At 38.9% G+C, this 26,218-nt stretch overlaps 1 protein-coding gene across 3 annotated transcripts in view; it reads right to left on the bottom strand.

Annotated features, from left to right (window-relative positions):
- The window catches only part of LOC110453751, a 54,618-nt gene extending 33,424 nt beyond the window's left edge, over positions 1 to 21,194 (bottom strand). Inside the window, exon 1 of one of the 3 annotated variants that reach the window (XM_021502884.1) lies at positions 21,058 to 21,194. The gene's annotated coding sequence lies outside the window, so the exon portion shown is untranslated. Of the gene's footprint in view, positions 1 to 8,812; positions 8,980 to 20,033; positions 20,599 to 21,057 lie in introns of those variants that run through there. The other 2 variants (XM_021502882.1, XM_021502883.1) reach the window with 2 other exon arrangements.
- Positions 21,195 to 26,218: the final 5,024 nt, after the last annotated feature.

A 26,218-nucleotide genomic window follows, 5' to 3' on the forward strand; every position in this document is an offset into this window, starting at 1 on the left:
AGGACATACACTCGTAATTAACTGAAAGTGTCGTTTCGCCATCTGTTGCCAGAGTTCGTACGTATCATACTTACAGATAGTGTTGTCCGAGCGATATAAAAAGTAATTAACGATTGTGTGCGTATCGTAACGAATGCATAATGAGGATGACAGAGAACTTGAAAGCATACATGGATAAGTCTGCAGGCCTTTTTCATCACAAATTATGTTCCTCAATCTAGCATACACCAGTATTTTAACGAACGACTTTATGTCAATCGATGGCGTTATAACTGCCACTCATCCAAATACGAGGCTAATGATTTTTTCATATAAACATGACATAGGTTTTCCTGACGTCACTAGAATGGCATGCTTCAGAGTACGAGGGTGATGAATTTTGTCATGTACATATATGGCCATCACTAAAACGTCATACACTCTTAACACATGGGTAGAAATGATAACACACTTTTCGTAAGGTTATTGTGATCATAGGGATAATTAGAAAATATTAGAGGAAAAGAATTCTAAAAGGATTGGTGAAACACAAGACGTGAATAAGTTTCACGTTATTTACTCAATAAGTTTGGTTTTGTATGATTTGTTTGTGCTTTATGTCCTATTAACAATTAACGGTAGTAACGGTCTTTTAATGACGTGCCAGGTTTTGTTGTTGGAGGAAACCCGGAGTACCAGGAGAAAAACTACCGACCTTCGACCAGTACCTGGCGACTGCACAATTATAATGTAGGTCTCGAACCTGCGACCCAGTGGTGGAGGGCTAGTGATGGTAGACGGTCAGACACCTCAACCACTTTCCCACAGCGGGGGCACCATTAAGCGTTCCTTTGTAAATCCCATTAGTTCCAGTAATATAATGCCAAAGTTATTTTGTTTTTATACAAATGACACTGAAACATTATTCATTCGTCATAATGACCGGAAGTTACATGTATAATGAGACAAACTGAAAGATTTTCCTGTCTAGAACGTAAGGGTCGGTAATGTTGTTTTTGAGTAAATTATGGCCAAGCGTTAGACACTTGTCATTTCTAAGTGGATCTATATGTGCCAAAATTGACACCAGAAAAAATGTAGTAGAAATGGAAAAGATGAATGAAATATTTCAAGTAATGTAATAGTTACCAGCGGAATAAGCTTGTTTTCTCATAAATACGAGCCCCAAGTTTTACTACAGGGACCTGAGATTCTGTAACAGTTGGTATGTTTGGATCAAGTTCTTTTTCTTTTTCTTTTCTTTTACCTATCAGAAAAGTGATTTTTAATTCGAGGAAATAACGGTGGGTCAATTTTTCAACATCAAGAGCTTTCCAACCTTATTATATATGGCATCATTAATATTTGTGGTGGCATTTTTACAGAGAGTTTTTATAGTAATCCCTACACATCAGGATAGGTTCAAGAATACCAACAATAAGGACCTCTCGTGTCCGTGTGAGTTGTACAAGAGCTAAATGTACCAAGTTAAATTTGCCTTTCGATGGGATATAGAAGGTCAGTGATAAGCCAGTAATTTACTGTTGTCTATGAATGGAAACTTCATAATTAGGGAGTGGTGCTTTGTGTACGACGTCACCAACATGTGTTCAATATTTTCGGTCTTTCACCCGTAAGCACAAACCAATGAAAAAGCGTGTTATAAGTACAAAAAATAAGTTATTTAACAGGAACTATTAGATATCTTCCCTCTTTATACATGTCTATGTATATTGCATATCACATCTGACGTCACATGACGTTACATCATTATTCCGTTCATGGCGTCGATTTTTCCAACGAGGCTACACAGTTCAAATTCTTGAGACGCAAATTGTAAATGATTACAGGATAAAGATGAATTCTGTTTTTCCAAAAGTATAACATATACACATTAGAACAATGTATGAACGTGAATAAAAGCAAAAACGCTCATGTCTTTTTATGACGTCATAGATACATGAACATTAGTGTAGAACTCATTTCTTGCGCGGACGTGCATGTTGTACACATCTATGTGTATTCATCCACAAAATATTGTAACGTCTGATTATGCAACAGGAAGTGACATAATTGCAGATTTATCATTTTTGACACACCGTAACACGCCGAGCAGACCAGACAACATAATACACCTTTTTTTTATTTAGTTAAAATATGAAGTTGGTTGTTAACCAGACAAAATTCTGCAGCAATATGAAAAGGAGAAAACACATTAGGGCCGATGGATGATTAAATACACAGTAAGATAAGAATGAGCTCGAGGCACGATGGTAATTCGAAACACAGGATGCGATATGAATATATTTTACTTACAAGTTACTGACAGGCAAACGACGCCATTCATATTGATTTCGGTGACAAATATCTTCTGTCTTATAATCACCGCCTTTGTGAGAAACTGAAGAACAGCCTCGGGACCAGAGTTGGTCTGATTTACCACCAAATACGGAACATAACAGAAACATTCGCTACGCCAGCCATGTTTAATAGACGGCGCCTCATGTCAGATATATACCATGCCAGCTGTACAAACACGGGTGTATTAACCGATCAAAAACGTCGAGCCAGAACGTCTCCTTTACCGCCTTATAAAACACTGCTAATCGACCGTCGAGTGACTGACGTCGATGGTTACCCCTCCAGCCCAACTGAATCTCCCTGACGTGAAAGTGTGCAATCGATACGCACGCTCCGTCCTAGTCACCCTCCGTTTCACGTTTTACAATTCCAGCAAAAACTACTCAAACCGAACGGTTGACCTGGGTTCGTACTTTGTTACGTAATGATCAGAGACGACATTTAAAGGCCTACTGCAGCTGCTGTGTTTATATGTGTCAGCCCAGCGGTACATGTGTATCGTCAATAATACATGGAACTAACATGTTGTATTTCGAAGCTTGAAGTTACAGAGAGGCTAGACAAACAGCTATGATGGTCGTGAGATTATATGGAAAGTCTATTAACACTGCTATTGTTACTAGTATTACTATTAATTGTCACGTGTCTGACCCCAATGTCAGAAATAGTGACCGGACGTCAAACTGATCTTTTGGGGGGTTTTGCGTCATCATAACTTTAAGGTCATATGATGACGGTGCCCTTGGATTATAGTGTCACCTCTATGCTTTCATTTGCTCTGTACGAACGTCATAGACCTTCTTACAAAAACGATGTTATCAACGCTTACAGCCAAGAAATATTGTTAAACGTGAATGTTTTCAACTCGGAAACTGTGGCCAATCTTGTCGTTATGCAAACTTTAACGAAAATTCCCGAACGATTCTCGGTAGACGTTTTGTTGACTGACAGAACTGCATTGTAACCACAGAAATCTACAACAATTTTCCCGCCGAAATTGCTGTTTTATCATTTGGTAAAACAGTTCGTTTAAAATGTATCATGAACCACTCAGAAAAATGAATAAGAATATCCTTTACATGTATATTCATGTTAAACCGACCTGCTGCTATTTCCTGGTAGTATTTACAAACCTACGAATAAAATACCTTCAACAAATGTCGACATCTGTTGGCGATTTCGTATGATGTTTTCCACGAATTAAGCTAATTTTATGTTACCGTGCAATAGCCCCATAATTGTAATTCTTAACGCATCGTGTGGCCACTGTTGCAATTTCAGATACTAGTGATGTATAAGTTACCGACGTCGCACATTCCATTTTCAGTATGATTTCTGAGATGATGGCCCCGCAAACTTTAAAATGAACAGAATGAACATAACTGCCAGTATTTCAATACAACTTTACGAATATTCCCCAGCCCTTCCCGTAACTACATCAGTATTAACGGACTGTAATATTCACATCCCTTATGCCTTGATTTTTGTTTGTGCTTTTCGTCCTAAGAACAGCTATGGACATTTAAGGACGAGCGACGGATTTCTGAGGTGGAGGACAATTGTGTACCTGGAGAAAAGTAACCGACCTGCGACCAGTACCTCGTACAGTGAAGGTAGGCATCGAACCTGCGACCCAGTGTTGGAGGGCTAGTGATCATATATGGTCAGACACCTATATACACTGTAGCTATACACTGCATAACCCTCAGACACCGCGCACGATCCCTTATCCCTACTGCATGAAACCTGCAACGGTATCATGTTTAATATTGATGTAACCCGTTTGCGTTCAAACCAGGTTTGAATACTGAGCAAATTTCGTTCAATACACATGTTTACACAATCTTAATTTAAACTTACTAGAATCTAGATATCTGATAACTAATAATTACATCTGTACCCTAATAAGGGCAATGAACATTCCTGGAACAACCTAGCGTCATCTTAATGTTTGCTAATTACGATGGTCTCATGGTCTTCTAGGTGGGGTAAGAAGCTTCAAAATGACACTGATCCAATTAGCCTTTTAATGCAATTATTCTCGTACTGTGTATATAGGGTCTTGCGACTGAAAAGTAAATATGAGCCCTTGTATTCGATTTGACGATCAATTTCATTAGATGTAAGTATAACAGTTCTTGTTTTATGCGTAAGAAGTGGAGATATATTATGACAAGGCGATTTTTGTGTCATGAAATGAATTTGATAAATTTATGTCGCTGTCACGTACAAAATAGCCGAAATTCAATAATTCGACATTTCTTAAACAGCAAGTGAAATACATCTATATGACGTCTATATATGTATTATCGGGCGAAGAGTAGCCTACCAGGGAACCTATATCTTGCACTGAATGTCGACAGTTTGCCAGGACAAATCGGCACATGACAAGTAACAAATAAATACCCGGTACCCCTTCTGTGTCCGAATTATCCGATCGAGAGGCAAACTCGTCACTTCTTTGTGGCTTGCCATATGAAAACACCGTTTTATCTTCTCCAATCTCGTAATCAATCCTCTAATGACCAGACTCGTCGTTTTTCGAGACCGGTCATACTCATTTTTCGCTTCCAACCCGTTAAAATTTGCATTAGGTCAGTCAAATTCAAATTCTTTTAATACATTGAGCTTTACAGCTCACCTGTATATATAGCATACACATACAAATATTACAAAATAATAACATGATGTGCGGGCCACAGAGTGGAGAGTGGACATCAGTACACCTTACATTGATGATTTTCTCAAATTGGTAGCAACGTATCTTTAGTATTTGTTGAACTTAAAAGCTGTACTAGTTTAAAAACTGACGGTTTTTTCCAATAGTACATTTTTATAAATCTCCGTCTAATTTCCTGATAACTAGGACATCCATAAATAAAATGGTACTCATCTTCAATATTGAGTTGAGATTGACAGATTTTACATAAATATCGACCTGTCTCAATTGATAGACAGTCACCCCTTCTCGCTGTAAACCATATTTGACTCGCTGCATTTTTGGTATACGATTAGCGGCAGGCGTTATCTTGTATTTGCGCTAAACGAAGCCAATATTTGAAATTGTGCATATTTTATGTCTATGGTACGCATGTATAACTTATTTAATCTCTCATATGATTACTTGCTCTATGTTCCATGCAATAGAACGTTCATTTGTAAACCGCTAACGATTTCAAATCGATTTATACCGTTACAAAGTGACGGCTTCCGGTATGGATGGTTCATAGTACATGTAACAAGACTTCGAGTAACGACCCCAAAAAGTATTACTACAATCATTTGTCAATTATCTCAAAGGAACTCAACACGAACAACGTCATGTACTCGTCAACTTATGTATTTCGGAAGGAATTTGCGAGCTAGCTGTAATCAACTGTTCTTAACGAATTCGAAAACAACAGCACACACTTATGCGTAATTGATGAAGGAAAACAAAGCTGAATTTAATGTAAGGCGGTTAAAAAAATATTTAGCTATCTCATACAATATTGTGCAAGTTTATTTTTTCAAGAATCTTGAAATAGGATAAGGCGTTTAATGGGATGAATGGATGGGACCGCAATGTATTCTGGGATGGATTAAGAAAGTTGCATGGGGTAATATTTGTTCATTAGGGCGGTTATGGCATCCCCGTACATCAACTCCCCGTTTATAGATATACACTGTATTCGTGTACTACTGTTTCATCTCATTTCGAGCAGATGCCAAGGGTTACCATGAGTAAATGCGAAAAAAAACGCACTATACTTTCTCTCTCCGGAAACCTCGCGTCACTTGTAAATTAGAAAATGTCGTTTAAAATGCGTAACGTAAATTGAAAAGCCGTGAGTGGATGGGTCGGTGAAATTGATTGTACGGGAAATAAGGGTTCCGAAATAAGTATATACATATGTATTATAATGTAAGCAAAAAAATACAGAGTGCGTTTAATTGAAATTCTGTAATGTAGGTATGTAATTATGCACTTACAGTTATCAAATTAGTACGGTACAGTTCCCCGACAGATGCTACATGCAATCAAGCCTGCTCAAGACAGATGGCACGTATGTTGTGTAACGGATTAAAAATAAAAATAAAACAAAAAAAACATGACGACGCCATTTTACATGCTCCGCATTTATCGGTTGTGTGAAGTTGTTTACATGGTGATTACGTAATGGCGTTGTTGGTTGGGGCTTTGCCCGGGGTCCCAAACCACAGCGATCCAAGGGCACAGTATAATTTACATAAATTACACTTCATCACCGGGAATGTGGGAAAGAGCGAAATTAACATGACTATAGCGGTATAGCTGCAGAAATTTGTTCTAACGGTGCGGAGGAGGGCTTCAGATCGTACGAATGCGATTTTAAAGCCTCAGTTGATCTGTAAAGACACACTGCTGTGATGGGGGGCAACCTTGTATGAATAATTGCGGAATTTCATGTATAAAGCTACCTAAATCAGTGCCTAGACCGGTATATATGTAGGTTTCTTCCGTATATGCAATATGTTTCGCCAATTGCAGTTCATTTATTTTAAAAACAATGTCAAAACGACAGTTTTGTCTTTTGAGATTTAGAAAAATAAAACAGCCAATTATTGATGATTAATTGCCCATGGAACATGATTGTTTTGTTTTTTGTTTTAATGTATCATTGCGTGTTACTTACCAAGTTAAGTTGTTCAGTAGAACATATTCGCTAAAGCTAAACAATTCCCATATTGTACATTATAATAAGAATTTAAATTGAATATTATATTTGAGAATTAACTCACGATAAAACCTGTCTCTGGACCTCTCCTTGCAGTCTATAGTGTATTCTGGCCGGTCGCGTGGTGAAGCGGATAACGCACTTGCCTTTCACAAAGGCGGCCGGGGTTCGATTCCCCGATCGGACGTGAAAAAGTATAAGGTCACCTTCCCGACCACGTGGGGTTTTCTCCGGGTACTCCGGTTTCCTTCCACCTTCCAACAAGAGTGATTAATATAAGTTTCTATAACTTATTTCATAATTGTTATAAAATATATAAAGTTTATACTGTATAATATTATATATATCACTGTCTATAATGCATCACTGTTGTTGACCTAGTGACGGTAGATGGTCTTAGTGAGTAAGGAAACTGGAGTTTTATAACGTAAAGCTCTATTGCCTAATAATAACTAAAAGGTCGAACTTTCTGTAGTCAGGAATGATGAATATTAAATTGGTAATTGGGTGGCGCAATGGTTAGCGCATTCGCAGTAACAATGCTGGGGTCTAGGTGAGTCATTTTAGGAGGAATTAAAGCGTCTTCCTTTATAACGTTTGTTTGTTTGTTTGAGTGTAACGGCCCATCGACAACTGTGGTCATTTAGGGCCATGGTAATTTATTTATTTATTTATTTTATTCAACAATCATGAAAGTAGCGAAGATAAAATCTGATAAAAATGCATATTTTAAAAGCATTCGCATTGTATATGCAAAAAATAAAAATAAAAGGGGTTAAAATAAAAAAAATATATATATAATTAATAGATTATATGGAATATGCACAACGTCAAAGAGGGTAAGATGGGTTAAAAGACATCAGAGTCTATATAGAGACCAATGTCTTTCAAATAGTTAAATAATGCCTTCGAGTCCACGGAACTAAAAAATGAGTTTCCTTTGTAACGTGTCTTTGGTCAACAAACGAGCTTTTTGTTACATATAGTTTTAGATTGTTACTTATATATAACAGACAGAAATTGACAGCTGATTGACCAGTTTGACATCCCACCAGCCTGTGCCGGCTTCCCAGCCATTAAGTACTTTATTTTGACATAATCCACGTTTATATAAAAAATAAAGGTCAACTGTCACGTGATCCATTATTCAACTGCCTTAAGTTTAGTGTGCCGTGTTCTGAAATTCAAGTTATGATTGACACATGTGCATATTCATGACCCCTATTTTTTACTACATTTGCGCTGTGTAATGGCGATATCAAGTCCCGCGAGATTTGGGTATCAGTGACGCGACAATGAATAAAACATCTATGCAACGTCGATGCCAAAACTGTCCACCTTAAGGAACCCTGTGCCAATATTTATCCGCCCTGTTGCATAACTCATTGTAATGAGATTGTATATGTCCTTTGAGTAAACTGAATACCAACATTGTATCAATGTTCCGAAAGTATTCGTTCACCATTAAATCAGAAAGAGCGTCTTTAAAAGAAATAGCATACGTGATTTCAAAATAAATTTGTATTTGATCAGTGTAGGAGCCATTTATCCGGAGCACAGGGACAGGATCACTTGATACGGTAAAGTTGTTTGGATCTTAACTGATGTGTTCATTAAAACCAAAAACGTCTGATGCCACCTTAAACAGATCAGTTCAGGTTCAAACACAGCTATACTGTGACGAATTATCAGGTCCCTGTGATCCCCAACTCCTCCAATACCGCTAAAAGGGACAATAATATGCATAATATTCACAAATACACCAATATAAATACCTTGTTCAGTTCTTCTCCCTGTTCAAATTTTACACAAATCACAAATAGAGAAATCCCTTCTTGAGGGAAAAACTCGGCCACTCGTTGGTTAAATCATTTTTCAGTTGTAGTAGAACATTCTCCATGTTCCGTGCTCGTGCATCAATATCTGACTGAATGTAACTGACAGGCGCAGCTATTGTAGACTGGGTAGTGTTTTATAACATGTAACACACTAATTAGTGTGACTCCAACAAAACAGACCTGCTGAGTTAGCCACTTGATGCATTGTTAGTGTACAGGTCATTCTAAACCTGCGTAATCCGACCCATTTCGCACAGTGAATCACACCATTGTGTTCGTGCTCGTCAATGACAGATTGCTAATTTGTTTGTTTGTAGTCGGTCTTGAAGTGGACGGGTTAGATCAACGCATATGTTTTTTTTTCCTAGCCGATAAAAACTGCAGCTAAATATTTATATTCGTGGCTTTCGTGTTTGTTTTTTTTTATTTTTCTCTGCTTCCTACCATCTTTTTTGTTTTATAGCGCCTCTCTGGCAATACCTCACTTTTAACATTAGCGTGCCGTGTCGTTTAACGTTCGCCCAGGTGAGAAAGGGAATGAGTCATGTCGTCCCCAGGCCGCCCTTAAAATGGTGGTTGCTATTACATGTACTTGCTCAACGTTCAGCATTTACGGTAATCGCAACAAGTGGTCAAAGCGCTGACAGTATAATGTGACCGGGTGAAACACTGTGCTGAGGCCTTCGGCATGGTAATTCAGTAAAGTAGCACTCTAAAATCGGCATCAGATCCGCTACCACAAGAAGGCAAACACACCGACATGCCCTGCCTCTAGCACACATACTCGCATGCAAGCTTCAGTACACACACATGGAAGCACGTTCTCAATATCTTAATAACCGTAGCTGTTAAAAGGATGTTAATCAAAATAAAACCAAACCAACAAAAATTCTATATATCTTAAGCATTAAGATTGTCTTTGAGTTTCACCATTATCTGTCATAATCATTCTTACCCTTGAAACGGTACATTTAAACTAGAATTATTCGATACGTTTTCGTCTTTCCTGTCGAGATAATAGCCAATTACATAATGTATAAATCTTGAAATAGTCTTCCCCTAAAGTGCAACGGTGATCGATGCATTTAAACTAAATACTACCAGTGAAATAGACAATTTCGATACCTTTGACAGCCAAACCCACAAATTAGATAATTGATAAAAAACAAACATTCCCTGTAACCTGCGTTATCATTGAGGTTATCACTCTAACAGTGGGCACACGTACACTAGCTGTATACATCTTAGAAAACAAAACGAGACTGAACGTTGTCTACATTTAAATTAGGAGAAACTTGATGTGTTATTTGTTCTTATGTCATTTTTATCGTTCCCAAATGTCAGACCAATTTAATGGAGCTGCCAGCACGCTCTCCCGGGCTTCGCTCTACGATGAGCTGTCAGATACCACGGGAGATCGTCTTGGATAGAAATATTCTGACAGCGTACAATAGAATGAAACTTTCCCTTTCCGCTTAACACCCTTCTCCTCAAGTGAAAACAAAGCTCCGATATCACTGTATAGGGAAGCTTACTACAGCATGTCTGTTTACTGGCCTAGCTGAGATAATCATACAAATGTTTGTTCTGATTTGTTTAGACTTTGATATACCTGTTGCGAAAAAAGGAAGAATAATGAGAGTATGTGCTTATTGTAATGTAACCCCAATAGTCATAACATGTATCAGAAAGAACTCGTAACGCCATATTGCACATACGTACCAAATTTAAGCAAAAACGGTTAATACATTTCGACCAATCAGAAGAAAGTATATAGGCGACCATCTTGTCCAAACAGAAAACAGATGATACTCATATACATATACAATTTGAGCGGAATCGCACAATATTTAAGTTTCGAGTAACCAGAAGCCAGTTTATGATGGCCATCATGCTCAAATCAGAAAAGGAATGCCACTATTGACTTTGCAGTGACATATTAATCCTACAAACCAGATTTTAGTAAAATCACACGATATCTAAATTCGACCAATCAGAGAGCATGTTAGTCATCTCAGATGCGCAGCTACAACAAATTCTTTCTTGCACGTGTACACATACATCTACCCATCAATGCTCTTTGAAGGTGCCATCCGAAGCTGACTTGTAGTTTCCGATAATTTGGTCAATTTTAGACAATTTCANCGATGCAAAATGTCCGCTAGCGAGCATGAATGGAAGATGAGATGTCCACAAAAAACACATCTCATTCAACAATTGCTCTGCCCTTCCACCGACAAGCATTCTTGATTCTGAACAGTGAAGTAGGTATGAATTGTAAGAGCTTCAGATGTACTAAAAGGAATATGTTTGCGTGAACTGCAAGATTGGGACAAATCTAAACATGTCCAATGACACGAGCCCGACGGACCTCATCAAAAGTTATCGGAATGAGGGGGACCATTCAGTGCTCCATATGTTCCCGTCTTAATATGAAATATTAGCATGGCTTCCGTCATGCGTACGAATGTATGTTACATCCCCGATTAACTTCCGGTTTTACTCACTGTTATTGCCTTTTAAGCGCAATAGCCATACTCTTATGATATACAGTATACTATAGTCACGTTTTCCTTTCCTTTTCATTAATCATTGTAGGAACATAACTGGTAAAAAGCAAGGATCTACGATGCTGATGGCGAGGAAGTATACTTTGTGCGATGGAAATAACCATTGTCGTTCCGTCGTGTAGAAGGCGGTACGGAACAAGTAGCCTTTATGATCCTTGTACCGTGGTCAAAAGCTGTAACTATGAATTGGAACAGGCATGAACATTCGCTTTAATACCTAATGCATCATATCACAACACTGTTCCGATGACAGGCCAGACAGGGATTCGAACCTCGAACCTCCCATGCGGAAGCTGTAACCAAATTAAGGGGATGTTACTGTTTGTATGATAAATTATAATTACTGCTGGTGTTTTGCCTACAGTGGTTCAGGTATCCATAACTGAATTCCAGTATTGAACCACTACGGCTTGGCGCTAACAGACTTCTACAGCACAGAAAAGAAAGGAAAGGAACTCGCTTTTGATTAAAAATCAGGTCCTAATTCGATATACACTACGACACAACGCTATAACAGCAATGTCAAATTAAATCTACATTATTAATCATTGTTACACTACGAAAGCTGGATCAGATTATGGTTTAGCTGACCTTGGAAGGCGTTCTCTTTTATCTTCACACGGCTAAGACACAGGGACCTGCGAGTTTGTTACTGTTTTGACCTAAACAGATGTGTTTAGGGTACACTATAGTACTAGACGTTTCGTGGTTTTACATCAAATTTCGGTAAACATGCCCCTTGTAATTGTATAAACTCGTTAACCCCTTAACACTTCTAATATTACCCTGAACACAACAGTTTATAGCTAATTTGTAACAAATTCTCAGGTCCCTGTGAACTACGGAACTATTCAGAACGATGGTTCTAATTTCAAGGTGATTCTATATAACCTTGGGAAAACGCAAAAAAACAGGCATATGTACAGAAGGAACTAATTTGCAATGAGCATATTATTTTTACAACAACACAGCATGACTTTACTTCTGAAATGCTGCCGATATAGTGTACAGCCGCTCTTTTGATTAGTTTAAACCCTATTTCATGGTATAACGTGAAACATTAAGAAAAGGAACACGACATGTTTATAATAACAGAAGGGGTCAATTACGTTGAACAGTTTCGCTTGAGAATTCCGACTTAGGGTGTTATGCGGGGTAACATTCCTTATAATGACGTCATATCTTTAGAGTTAATTAAATCTCTCTATTCCAACGGACCTGTTCTATCTCACTGCACTGACGAATTAAGGGTCCTCGCCCTACAGAATAAGCTTTTTTCCCTTGTTGTTTCCTGTTTAGGAATATTGAATAAACAAACGTATCTCTGCCGTACCTATTTCAATATTTCTATTGCGTTTCCGTCTCCAATCTTTTTTTTCTGCGTTTTTTTTTAAATTCTTGTGCTTTCTCATCAACCCAATAGAATGTTTCATTTTGTCTCTTTTTTATCTTTGATTGAGTTTAAAAAAAAAAAATCTTTTTCTTTATATATGTATCATAAATCAACAAGCCTGACAAAATTGCATATTGTATGGTATGTTATTCTTTGAATGTACAGTATCATCTTATAAGGATATGGGTAGTTTAACAAACAAAAAAAGACACGAATATACACAAAATGTACGTGTACATTCCACCTTAAACGTGAACGCAACGCAAGACCTACGCAAATGCTACGCTCAAAATGAAAGAGTAAAAAATTACGGATCTGTATGATAAATCTATGGTGGCATATTTCTGCCATCCACTTGCGACTAACGAGTTACGTATGTCGACATAATTATTGAAAGATGTCGACATAATCTGCGAATATGTCGACATAATTTGAGAAGATGTCGACATAACTGTTAAATTATGTCGACATATTATCACATTTGCCGAGATAATTTTGCCGAGATAATTATCTCGTAAGTGGGTAACTCGGCTTTTTATCGTGTTAATGCTCGGGTGTGACATCGACTTGCCACTTACGACTTGCCACTTACGACTTATTTATGTCGACATCCTAGTAGATTATTGCCGACTTACCAAAACGAGGCTTGTGCACGAGGACCGCGAAGGTGGGCTGATGGTGACTACTATATACAGCTGATGTCCGGAGAATATCGCGTTGTTTTACAGTACACAAGAAACAAATTCCCCTTTATCGTAAACTCCAGACAATGTATGTGTTCAGTGTCAAATCATGAAATGCATGGTGTGGACATAATAGAGTGGGGGCGCTGCCGAATCTACTTCCGGTGCTTGAACGAGAGGCCGAATATCAAGCTAGTACATATGCAAACTCATAAAAAATGATGTACATGTTAGGTCAAGTAAGATCATTAGACCGTTCTAGAGAGCACTCGCGATGTAGTGTCAGCTGCCAGCCGGACCGATATGGCTTTCAGCGACTTATGTACGCGCTCTGGGGTGTCTGCACTTTTACATATGTAGCTGTTATGTTTACCGTCCTAATAAGAAATTTCAGATCTACAGGAAACGTCTCCGACAACATACAAGTTTAGTAGGGAGACATGATAGCGTTAAAACACAATCATGTGGAACAATAAAACATATGAGGCCACGGAATTAGTAAATATCGGACACAATACTGACAAAAGTTATTACCAGGGCCGAACTTTTTCCAAATTGGATTTTTGTCAGTTTTTATATATATGGTGTTCTAAAAACATATTGCTAGCATGGGATATATTCGTTATTTCTTTATTGACTGGGTAGCTCTTTACAGCCAATTATATTGTTAATGTATCTATATTGCGCTCAATTGCGCCAGTACTTGTGTCTGGCTATTAGGGTATAGATATGGAACATGCTATAAATGCTCTTTGTCTATATAGGAAGATATGTATTCGAATTGATTTGATTATTTTTGGTCGTGATACCTTCATCACTTGCAAAATGCAATTTCTTCTGTAGCAGGGCTTTATTGTAGCAGTTATTCCCGTTTAAGCATCACCGCAACACAGATGCCAACGATTTATTTTACTTAGACCAATCAGCACGTGCTGTAATGGCGATTGTGCACGTTCTACAGCCACTTGTTACACTCCGAATCAATACCACAAAACACCCCCTGGAATTAATTAACCTTCCCTGATAACATTCATTTCAATATTCATTTTCTCAACAAGGAATTAATCACTGAACACGAATCTCCATCTGTATTTTGAGAATACCTCTTAGTTTTTCCTCTTTTCCTTCCAAACATTCCCCTCTCGGCTGTTTCCTCTCTCTCTCTCTCGGCCCCCTCCCCCGTACCCCTCTCCATTATATTTAAGCCCTTCCCTGCCACCTTAGTTTTCTTTCTCCTCCCAAAATGGACGTCGTTTCTCCACCTCTTTGTTGTTTTTAACCTCTACGGTTTTTAATGACCCCCGGATGTCGCATTTAAAACGAATGTTGTAGCTATTAATATTGTTTATGATTGTTTTATGACCACTGCAGACTGTTTACTGGCAGGTTCGCGAAATATCGATCGGTGTCTGGATCAACAGGAACCCTAGTTGTATGTATAATACTTTATGATATTAGTTTCAAGTCGTTTGGACTTTTGTATCACCCGGAGGTCAACACGAGGTCAAAGGACTGCGGACAGGACATGTCATATAAATATTACCGAATTAAGTTAAAATTAACTCACGAAAGCAACATGAGGGGGACTAGTGGGTAAGCAGACTGTCCTTTGAATGGACTGATTTTCGACACCAATCAGAGCGAAGATGGTCAATAGTTTACCATAGCGTGCCGAAGAATCCACTTCGAAAACATTGCGGACACTAAGGCCGCTGGCCAATTAACCAAAATAGCACGTACAGGAATTATTAAACCTCTTAACATGGTGCCCACAGGAAATGTTCAATCAAGGCAGTCTCAAAGGAAAACTTTCCGAATATAACTGCTACGCCATTGGAATGAGCAGTCGGAATAAATAGATGCGTAGCGCCATGGGTGAAAACGTTAATGGAGCATTTAATCTCCTAAATTGCAACAGGACCCTATTTACATGATGAAAGATGATTTTATTTAGGACCGTACTTGCATGATGAAAGTTGAGTTAACTCATTTTTTTTTTTTCAACCTAATCACTTAGATAAAGTCGTTCCTTTCATACTCTGTATTTTGTTGTATAGAGTTACCGCCGATGTGGACCAATCTAAGGAACTCGAACAATAGCAACAACAAAAAATAAAGGGCGTTTCAAGACCTAACTTACAAAAAAAGAAATGGTACAAGCTTCAAAACGAACAAAAAGCTATATAACTTAAGAGCAAAGTAATTATTGATTCATTGTCAACAGCAAACGAAACTACCAACAGTTCAAAGTCGAATTATACAAAACAACAATTTGTGATCTGGACAATACCGATACCAAGTCTGAAGTAAAAAGTAGCCAGCAGTCTAACGACAACATAGACAACTCTTTGAAAAAACACCGCTCTCACACAATGGACGCTTCAAGGCCAAAATAAAGCTTGAGGATAGAGACCTTAGGTGCTAAACGCCAATACAAGGTTTGGAGAAACCACTGACGATCCAAATTAAGGCAGTAACACAGTTTATCCCGAAAATAATGAAAATTAAATGTTACCATTTTTTTTATAATATGTATTCTTATTGACAAGAGCCGTCATTTATCGAGACAAAGTACGCCATGAGAACAGTGTGCTCGATTAACGTTTGTTGGAATGTCAGAAAAGGTCGAACGTCATTTGAACAATTTACTGATTTTATTAACTATAAGACTGAATAGAGATTTTGCAGGAACAGTGAGAGGTGACTCTTCTCAGAGGTTTACGAAATTTCTAGGTGGTCGGCAAAGACTTTTACTTGATATTTAATTTTTCTGGAAGACTGCATAAGATTCGTATGGCGCTTTCTTTAAAGGTTGATTGGAACTTTGCTTGAAAATTGACTGTGAACTTGACTGTGAGGTTTATGGAGTACTATGTTCGTAGTTGACTGGGGCTGTTGCTGGTAGGCTGAGTGAGGGCTTTCCTTGAAAGTTGAATGGGATAATTGTTGAAATGTTCTAATAGGATTGACAAGAAAGTGACTTGGCGCTTTACTATAGATGATTTATTTTGAGGTTCGCTGGAAGTTTGAAAGGGCGGTTTGCTAGAAGATGGAGTAGGGGCCTTACTGGAAGTTACTTGGGATGTTGCTCGACGGTTAAGTGGGATACTTGCTAGAAGATGGAGTAGGGGCCTTGCTGGAAAATTGCTTGGGATGTTGCTGGACGGTTAAGTGGGATACTTGCTACAAGGTGGAGTAGGGGCCTTGCTGGAAGTTACTTGGGATGTTGCTGGACGGTTAAGGGGGATACTTGCTAGAAGGTGGAGTAGGGGCCTTGCTGGAAAGTTACTTGGGATGTTGCTGGACGGTTAAGTGGGATACTTGCTAGAAGGTGGAGTAGGGGCCTTGCTGGAAAGTTACTTGGGATGTTGCTGGACGGTTAAGTGGGATACTTACTAGAAGGTGGAGTAGGGGCCTTGCTGGAAGTTACTTGGGATGTTGCTGGAAGGTTAAGTGGGATACTTGCTAGAAGGTCAATCGGGAGCTTCGCTGCTGAATTGTTGTTTAGTTCATCACAGGAAGATTTATAGTGACCTTTGCTAAAACGTTGATTTGAGTCGTTGTTTGAATGTTGGATTGAACATTTGCCGGAAAGTTGACGAAGAACGTTGTAGGAAGGTTGCAATAGGGCACTATTCTTGAAGGTGAACTTTACTGAAATGTTGCCTGTGCATTAAAAAGATCTACACCATAAACATATTTACGTCTATTCCCATATCTTTGTAACCCATATTACTGTAAATGCTAACAATACCACGGTCCCTGGTGCATACATCGCTCTCGCTCTGGTATCACGTGACATGCGCTGAAGTGGTTCTCAAATCAAATATCTTTGCGCTAACTTAATTTCTCCCCTTTGTCCTTATACACGGAAGCAACGAAGTTTTACAATCGGATTATTGAATCCTGATTTTGTAACATACAACAAACCAGTCGGTGTTCCATTCCGAGAATCAATTGAACCACATTCGCTTTCATTACATAATACCTCAAACAAACACGTGCAGGGCGGAAACAGTTAAACTAACGCTTAACACTTAAAACTACAAAACGACCCTGACCTATAGTTATGTGTTAGAAATGTACAGGGATTTCTAAACACGCCGTTGAAAGAACAACTGCTGTTGCATCAACGCCGAAAAACGTCACGAATGTAGAGAGTTCGAATAATGTGTACAGTGGTTAATATAGTAGTATTTCCGGTAAGGGACGTGACCAGCATGTACGATGACATATGTAATAAGTCAGTATGATGACAGATGTGACTAATGTGTACGATGACAGATGTGACCAGCATATACGATGGCATATGTGACTAGGTGGTACGATGACAGATGTGACTTATGTGTCCTATGACAGATGTGACCAGCATGTACGATGACATATGTGACTAGGTGGTACAATGACAGATGTGACTAATGTGTACGAAGACAGATGTGACCAGCATGTACTATGACATATGTGACAAGGTGGTACAATGACAGATGTGACTAATGTGTCCGAGGACAGATGTGACCAGCATGTACTATGACATATGTGACTAGGTGGAACAATGACAGATGTGACTAATGTGTACGAAGACAGATGTGACCAGCATGTACTATGACATATGTGACAAGGTGGTACAATGACAGATGTGACTAATGTGTACGATGACAGATGTGACAAGCATGTACGATGACATATGTGACTAGTGTGTACGATGACAGATGTGAATAATGTGTACGATGATAGATGTGACTAATGTGTACGATGACAGATGTTATTAGTCAGTATGATGAAAGATGTGACTAGTGTGTACGATGATAAAGGTGACTAGTGTGTACGATGACAGATGTGACTCATGTGGACGATGATAGATGTGACTAGCGTGTACGATGACAGATGTGATAAGTCAGTAAGATGATAGATGTGACTAGTGTGTACGATGACATATATGACTAGTGTGTACGATGACAGGTGTGACTAAAATGTACGATGATATATGTGACTAATGTGTACGATGAAATATGTGACTAGTGTGCACGATGACATATGTTATTAGTGTGTGCGATGACAGATGTGATAAGTCAGTATGATGATAGATGTGACTAATGTGTACGATGACAGATGTGACTAATGTGTACGTAATAGATGTGACTAGTGTGTACGAAGATAGATGTGACTAATGTGTACGATGAAATATGTGACTAATGTGCACGATGACAGATGTGACTACTGTGTACGATGACATACGTGACAAGTGTGTACGATGACAGATGTGAACAGTGTGAACTATGACAGATTTGACTAGTGTGCATGATGACATATGTGACTAATGTGCACGATGACAGATGTGACTACTGTGTACGATGACATACGTGACAAGTGTGTACGATGACAGATGTGACCAGTGTGAACTATGACAGATTTGACTAGTGTGCATGATGACATATGTGACTAGTGTGTACGATGACATATGTGACTAGTGTGTACGATGACAGATGAGACTAGTTTGTACGGTGACAGATGTGACCAGTGTGTACGATGACAGATGTGACCAGTGTGAACGATGACAGATGTGACTAGTCTGTCCGATGACAGATGTGTCTAATGTGTACAATGGCAGGTGTTAGCTTAGTGAACTATGACAGATGTGACTAGTATGTTCGATGACAGATGTGTCTAATGTGTACGATGATAGATGTGACCAGTGTGTACGATGACAGATGTGACCAGTGTGAACGATGACAGATGTGACTAGTCTGTCCGATGACAGATGTGTCTAATGTGTACAATGGCAGGTGTTAGCTTAGTGAACTATGACAGATGTGACTAGTATGTTCGATGACAGATGTGTCTAATGTGTACGATGATAGATGTCACTAGTGTGAACGATGACAGATGTGACCAGTGTGAACGATGACAGATGTGACCAGTGTGAACTATGACAGATGTGACTAGTGTGCATGATGACATATGTGACTAGTGTGTACGATGACAGATGAGACTAGTTTGTACGGTGACAGATGTGACCAGTAAGAACTATGACAGATGTGACTAGTCTGTCCGATAACAGATGTGTCTAATGTGTACAATGGCAGGTGTTAGCTTAGTGAACTATGACAGATGTGACTAGTCTGTCCGATAACAGATGTGTCTAATGTGTACAATGGCAGGTGTTAGCTTAGTGAACTATGACAGATGTGACTAGTCTGTCCGATAACAGATGTGTCTAATGTGTACAATGGCAGGTGTTAGCTTAGTGAACTATGACAGATGTGACTAGTATGTTCGATGACAGATGTGTCTAATGTGTACGATGACAGATGTCATTAGTGTGTACGATGACAGATGTCATTAGTGTGTACGATGATAGATGTGACTAGTCTGTACGATGACAGATGTCATTAGTGTGTACGCTGACAGATGTGTCTACTATATGTACGACGAAAGTGTATACGGTGTTAATGTGTAATGTCTTTCCGACAAACAATGTCACAAACAATTTAAACATATCACGCTAGACGTACCTTACATGTTACTGTCGACTCCGGGGGTCAGAATCCTAACACGCTTTTCCTGTAGCCAATGTTATCGTTATTTCCCGGAAGTAAGGCCACAGTGCTCCCGTGCCCGATGCAGTCAAACCCGACAGTCGGGGTTCACGTATATTATCTCGTATTCTGTGTCGCTGTTACACCAAGGGCTATAGGATCACACACAGGTTTGAGTAGCCCATATTTCTATCAATCCAGGGAACGGGATCAAAATGTAGGTCCCCGTGCCAAATGTTGCTTCGAGAGGCCCTGGTTTTATACACTGTTCCGGGCGTAACCAGTGTCACTTTTAATCCCGGGGGTCGAATCTATAAATAGTGTTCTCCGTGCCAAAATAATCGCTTATAAGTTATGCATATCTGTTCGGATGGGTAAGCCTACAAGCTTGAGTTACCGTGAAACATGCACTCCTTCAACCTTTGACAATTTCAAAGGCGTTTCCGTTTGTTTACAAAACCAACAAAGCACGTCTCAATCTTTTTCCTAACACGTGAACATTCTATATATGATAGAAGAAGAGAATACAGAGATAGCAAGTTATCTTTACTCAAGAAATCTGTCAAGTGTCCGACCTCGACGGCCCCTTATCACCTGAACTCTGACCTTTCACCGGCCCTGACAATGCACATGCGAGAAGAACAAACCCCGTTGCTTCCGCTATGTGCATTTACATGCCACAGGTATGTAATAAAACACAGGTACAAAGGTAAATCTATAGAAACACCTGTGTATACACATGTTGATTACCCAACGATAAGGCAATGATCCATAATGGGCAAACCTTTTCAACGCTTCTTTGTGCATATACAATAAAACATAAACAGGAAAAATAATCTTCTAAAATATGAAAGTTCAGCAAGTTTATAAAACACGTTATGCTTAAGAACATTGATCGTATGGTTGGGTTTCTATGTAATATGTAGTACCAACGTTAGATTGATTTCTATGTAATTCCTGGCAATAACGTTCAACAGTTATCAGAAATGATATAACTTACCCTGTCATGGTTTCAACAAAATACATCTCTGTTTGAAGCTGGTATGTGGTATTGAAGTGTCAGGAGTGTTCCCGCCGGAGAACGTGCTCTGCTCGTGCTGCGGCTCCCGGTGACAGTCGAGAACAGAGCTGGGGCACATTTCAGGATTACGACATCTATATAGCGACTGTTCCCTCCATACCAATCCGTCACCCCTGCTTACGGCAGCAATTCTTCACGTCATCGAAACTGCAGATATCAAAACGATCTCAAAGGACCAAACATCAACCATAACGATACAAAAATGCTTAAAGAGGATTTTGTTCGCAATATTTTTTTCACATGCATTCCCATTCAACTCTAGGATAACATTTGTATAAAGCATGGGCTGTCTATATATAAAATATCGGATTTGTCATGCAACGTTTTAAATATCAAGTTCAGCACGCGAGTACACTGCATTGTATGGAACCGTCTGACATTATCGCTCTTTCTTAATAGGACATAAACAAGCAATGGACGCAAAACTCGATATTTGGCATCAGAAGCAAGGAAGATTGGATTAGGACGTGGTCTAGATCTCCGTACATTGGAGATCTGAGAATCCGGTCCGGAATATTCTAATGTTTATTGAATTCAATTCCCTGCATGTTTGCAAATACGTGTCATTCGCACGGTATTTACTGAGCATGTCTGTGAGCGCTCACAGCCAATATACACAGCAATCGATGTCGGGGACGAGAAGGATATTTGCCTTACAAGTCTGTAGTACTTCCGGTTTGAAAAAAAACCACGTTGTTTGAACCGTCCCGTCTCTCGCGTTACGCATACAGGCAATTCCCAAAGGAACTTTAAAAATATTCATAGCAGGTTGGTATGCGATTTTCCTAATGAAAGATTTTTTTAAAGAAAAAAAAATGTTTTGGATACTAAAAATTTCGGACGTAAACTTTCTAACAAACTCTATCTTTCGAGGTGATAGGATTGGCTTACATTTAAATAATTTTGTAGTTACATATTCGATCATTTCACCAGAATTGACTAAACAACTGCACCATGTATCCTGTACGTGTATACCTTTTGTGGGGATGTAGCGTTGTCTATCTGCAGTACATGTGTGTCAATTTTGAGTAAATATAACGCGAAGGATGTTCTATAACGGCTAATAACAATGGACAATATCTTTTAGAGCCAAGCTAGCCTATGAATTATACGTGTAATAAGCATCATGACTAATGTTCCGTCGTCAATAATTCATACGTAAGTTCGGCTGAAGTTTGCACCTGTACAGAGACGCTGTTTCGTATCTATTGATTTCCGGTCCCGTGGGAACTCTAGATCTCGTCACAGACGTGTGAAGCGTTTAGTTACATCGCGGATGTCTGGGAAATACCCTACGTCCTGTCGCGTTCACGCCTATATTAAATAGTCCATGATGAAAGTATCGTAATTCACTTTTCGATGATTAAGACGAAACAAAACACATTATATGACCATCAGCGGTATAGTACCCTAAATACTGGACCTCTAAAAGTGTTACACTTACATTTCCGTTGCATGAGCTAAAAATAAACATGCATACTACAAACCCAAATAATTATGAAAGCATAGATCTAAGAAGTCTAACCGGCAAATGTTTTCCAATCGGGCATTTTCGGGGTTTTCCGTCAAACTGTAAGAGTAATCGGGACCAATCATATCATGACGTTGCATTCCATTTTTGACGGAAACCGTAATGGTTTCCGATAAACATTTGTACCGAGACGGAAATTGTAACTGAAAACATGGAATTATTCTAACAAAAACAGTTGCCGCTCATCTTGAGAATATGTTTGAACGAAATTGTGTTGCATACAATCATAAATGTTAAAAACATACATCTCAGTTCTTAGGTATAATGACACGTAGAAGCAATGCGTTTCCTGAGAAGTACCTAGTTTATTGGACGATCAAACATCAACAGCATAAACAAAAATATGAAAATGATAATTTCCATCTGTATTCGTATATAAAAAAAAAATGAATTAAAGCTGATTCGGGGCGCTGCTGAGACCATACTGAGATAGCGTCATCACATTTAAATTAGTCTGTATGATGACGTCAGACGCTGTCGGTCTCTGTTACAGTTCTTATGCCGAACAAGTTTTGTCCATTATAACGCACCGTGAGAATCTACAAAATGTCTAATTATAATTGCACGAAATTCTGATTTTGTTTACATCTCCACTACTGCACGCGACAACTTAGTCGCACAAAATGTCGTAGTTTGTTGTTCTTTGACATGATAAAATGCAGATCTTCATGTAATAAGGAGTTTGTTTAAGCTACATTAAAAATGCTCATGTTTGTACACTAATGTCATTGACGATATTCAACGTCAGTCCTCGTTTTTATTTGTAACATGCCTCAATGATAGAAGGTTATAATTTCGTAGTCTGTATTTATATACCGTTGACCCTCTCTTGTTTGTACTAGTACCTCCTTGTAAACCCCTGCTGGTTTTCATAGCCAATGGACCTGATGTATCACACTTCATGTTAGGAGAGGCGACTAATGTAATGTTGGGGTCCCCTGCAGAAACAGGTGCTGTCTTCGGTAACTTCTGCTCAATTATCAAAGAAACCAAAACTGATGTGCTGTCACTATTGCAACACTTGGTATGTATATATCTTTTCTGTTCTGTCTTCCCTACCCTTTCTTCCCGGTGATACCCTTATGCACCTGTCTTTATTTGACCTTAGCGTTTAGTGTATATCTATTTTCTGTTCTGTCTTCCCCACTCTTTCTTTCCGGTGAGACCCCCCTATGCACTTGTCTTTATTTGACCTTAGCTTTTAGTGTATATCTCTTTTCTGTTCTGTCTTCCCCATTCTTTCTTTCCGGTGATATCTTCCTCTTCCCTACTCTTTTTTTCCGGTGATATCTCTCTATACGCCTGTCTTTATTTGACCTTAGCTTTAGTGTATATCTCTTTTCTGTTCTGTCTTCACCACTCTTTCTTTCCAGTGATATCTCGCTATGGACCTGTCTGTATTTGACCTTAGCTTTAGTGAGAACGTTAATCCTGTAATACAAACTTATCTGTATCCGATAGTACCTAGTGTCCAATAACGTTTGTTATTGTTGTATGCACTTAATGAAGTCTACTTACCGTTTGTTAGTTCTTGAATTCAATGCAGTGATGTTCTTGACAAAGTTCTTGTCCTCAGTTATAATTTCCTGAAATCAGATGCATCTAATTAATGATAGTATCTTCTTGTACCGTCTTGCATGACACGCTTATGGGTATTTTCTTTCGTGGTTTGCAGCCATTTAGATGATACAACAATACGAACCATCATAGTCACGGATATCAATTTAATTTTTGGTGTTTATTTATTTCCGTGGTTCGATAGTAACCACGAACTCCACGAATGTTTCCATATGGATATCGCGCCGATTGCATGTTATAGGGTATTCAATTGCACAGTTTAGTCAAGATCATGAGAGAATTTCCTGAACTCAGTCGAGTATAGTTATAACTTTACTTCTTTCTACATAGCGAACTGTCATGCCTTAAGCATTCATATTATGGATTGGTACTACGAGAAGCTTATAACGGAATTTATAACATTCCTTTGTCATTCACCCCAAATTCGCTTGACTTCATCTAACTGTAGAAATAAGATAAGATAAGATAATTGTCTTTGTCAAAGTTTTGTTTTGATCTTCCAGTTGTATATATTGTGTTGCCAATCTACTGGATATGTAATTGTTTTGAACTAAGCCTTGTTATTATGCGTTATGCCCTCAGTAACAATTTGCCGATGTCTTCATTACCCTTACAAATTCACTTGATTGAATGTCTCTCTCATTCGAGACAGCTTCCGTAACAAACAGTTCAATTTGCGGTTAGACATATCAAAGAATTTCACTCTGTAATTGCACTATGATCAAAGGATTACAAAACCGCATTAACAAGGGTTTCGCCGATATGCGTCCTCAAGGTAGCAGAATTCCTTTAGATGTATACTCGGGTATCATTTTCTTGTATCAAAATGACACTTAAAACCGTCTCTGATGTTAGAGTTCCATCAACTCATTCACCCCTAAATCCGCCTTTACATTTTTCCAATTCAAAGGTTGGAATAGTTCATTATGAATTCAGGGTAAATGAGTTAAAACCAGTTACATAGCCATGTATTACATATTTATCAACACAAATCTTACAAATATCACAGGAGATAGAAGTGCACGACCATACCGGGATTCGAGCCCGAGACCCTCCGAACTCTAGACGGACGCTCTACCAATTGAGCTACCGGGTCGCCGACGATCGAACCAGTCCAGTTCCGATACACATATAAGTAAGCAACGTAATTCATCAAGCAAGCTAAAAGCATATATTAAATATTGCCCCGAAAGCCGCATTCTTTGAAGTTATCAAATGAGCATTCGGCCTATTGTTGTCCTTCTGGACGACTGAGCAACGATTGGACCAGAATGAACACGTATCACCTTTATACCTCACCTAGCTTTTTTATATCACAAAAACATAGTTTCATTGTAAAGCGACACCCCGAGTCTGTAGATCCCGTGACTCCTATGAATGGTGGTTGACAGAAGGCCTCGTTAACGGGACTAATTAATCTTCAATTGTAAAGATAGCCATCAGAAGCCATGTTTTGCGGTATACAGGGGTCAATACAATGTCGAGATCGTGTTTAGGCGGACGGATGGTTTTGAACATGTGAACGCAGACCGATATGGTCACGGCCGTCACGCACACTTGTTTGATTTTCCGTCAATCATTGCGCCAGTCGATACAAGTTTTGTATACGGGTGTAGCGGAACCGGACTGGGACGATCGTCGGCGACCAGGTAGCTCAATTGGTAGAGCGTCCGTCTAAAGTTCGGAGGGTCCCTGGTTCGAACTCCGGTCTGGTAACCCCGTCACATTTTCTCTTTCTCCTGTTACACGTTTAATCATGTCCTAAAATATTCAAATATCACGAGGGTCTACATTAATTAATACAGAAACAGAATGAATTGTAATTCTGTAACAACCCATGGTACCGTATGCAATCGAAACAACATGGATGTTGACATGAACACGTTGGGCGAGTTTGATCATCAACCATTTACCGTAGTCGGGCTGTTGCACTTAATGTGCTTACATGCTGGTAAGCAACAACCAATCACT

This window comes from Mizuhopecten yessoensis, unplaced genomic scaffold (assembly GCF_002113885.1).
Source record: "Mizuhopecten yessoensis strain PY_sf001 unplaced genomic scaffold, ASM211388v2 scaffold7493, whole genome shotgun sequence".
In the NCBI taxonomy this organism is placed as follows: Eukaryota; Metazoa; Mollusca; class Bivalvia; order Pectinida; family Pectinidae; genus Mizuhopecten; species Mizuhopecten yessoensis.